This window comes from Gossypium arboreum, chromosome 9, assembly GCF_025698485.1.
Source record: "Gossypium arboreum isolate Shixiya-1 chromosome 9, ASM2569848v2, whole genome shotgun sequence".
Classification (NCBI taxonomy): Eukaryota; Viridiplantae; Streptophyta; class Magnoliopsida; order Malvales; family Malvaceae; genus Gossypium; species Gossypium arboreum.
In genome coordinates this window covers 63,541,293-63,542,946 of record NC_069078.1, presented here as the reverse complement: position 1 = coordinate 63,542,946, position 1,654 = coordinate 63,541,293, and the positions used below count along the sequence as shown (strand labels likewise).

Sequence of the window (1,654 nt, the reverse complement as noted above, 5' to 3'; positions counted from 1 at the left end):
GAGTTAATGCAACACTAGGTATTAATTAGAAAGAGATTACAATTAATCAACCTAGGGTTAGACTTTATTAGTCTCAAGAGAGATAATAATATAACTTAGGGATTTCTACGGATCAAGTCAAATGAATAAATCGTTTGATTCAAAGTCAAATAACAAGTGAAGTCTAGGTGGATTTTTCCTTGGGTATTGTCTTAATCAATCGAGTTTTCCCAAAAACTTTTTTTCCCAATCTTCTCTCTGTGCTCTCTTAGTTTAGTAACTAGTTTAGATAACCAAATCCCTTAATTTTTAGGCTAGATAATAAAAAGAAGGTAATTACTAGTACTCTTGGTTCCTTTGGGTTCGACAATCCGGTCTTGCTAAAGCTATACTACTGTTCGATAGGTACACTTGCCTTCATCGTGATAATAGTTAGTTTCATGAACGATTAATTATAAATATTTAAAACCTATCGCAATTATCACGTATCAAGTTTTTGGCACCGTTGCCGGGGAACTAGGATATTAGGAACATTCGAGTTTTATTACTTTAGCCATTTTACTTTTATTGCAATTTAAAATTTTATTTTATTTTCTAATTCTTAATTTATTCTTTTCTGATAGGTTTTTCTAGTTTATGACCAGAAGAAACCCGTCAGGACCATTACTGTTTGATAGTGAGATTGATCGCACAGTTCGTAGAAACCGAAGAGAAATAAGGTGAAACTTATGATACACAGAGCAAGAGCAAGAGGACGATACTTCTACCACAACCGAGGAGATGGCTGAAAACCAAGAAAATTTGCTACCCCCTGCGATTGCTGTTAATCAGAATCCTGCTTTGTGCACTATGTATGATTATGCTAAACCTTCTTTAACAGGAACTGAATCGAGCATAGTTAGGCCTACTGTTGCTGCAAATAATTTTGAACTGAAACCTAACACAAATCAAATGATCCAACAGTTTGTTCAGTTTGATGGTTTGTAGGACGAGGATCCCAACGCTCATTTGGCAAATTTTTTAGAGTTTTGCGACACTTTTAAAATCAATGGCGTTTCTGATATTGCCATTCGCCTTCTATTGTTTCCCTTTTTGTTGAGGAATAAGGCTAAACAATGGTTGAACTCGTTACCACAAGGGTCAATCATTACTTGGGAACAAATGATCAAAAAGTTTTTATTAAAATATTTTCCGCTGGCTAAAACAACCAAATTACGTAATGACATATCTTCTTTTGTGCAGATGGATTTAGAAACACTCTAGAATGCATGGGAGAGATACAAGGACCTTTTCAGAAGGTGCCCTCACCATGGGTTACCACTTTGGCTATAGGTTCAAACGTTTCATAATGGCCTAAATCCTTCGACTCGACAAATGATCGACGCAGCCGCAGGTGGAACCATCAATAATAAAACACCTGAAGATGCTTATGAATTTATAGAAGAGATGTCATTGAATAATTATCAGTAGCAAGTCATGAGGATAGAGCCAACAAAAGTAACCGGCGTTTATAACGTCAATTCGGTCACCATGCTCTCTAATCAGGTAAAACTCTTGAATAATAAAATTGATGGTTTTCTTAGTTCTTCATAGGTTCACCCAGTAATGCAGTGCGAAGCAAGTGGAGGTGGATCAAGCAATTCAGAATACCCACCCTATGGCCATAACATGGAGA

The 1,654-nt window shown here is 36.2% G+C and overlaps 1 non-coding gene across 1 annotated transcript; it reads right to left on the bottom strand.

The window, feature by feature from the left end:
• Positions 1 to 1,188: 1,188 nt before the first annotated feature.
• On the bottom strand, positions 1,189 to 1,295 carry LOC128281202 (small nucleolar RNA R71). Its single transcript, XR_008271415.1, has one exon. It is a non-coding gene; the product is annotated as a small nucleolar RNA R71 (small nucleolar RNA).
• Between the last annotated feature and the right edge of the window lie 359 nt (positions 1,296 to 1,654).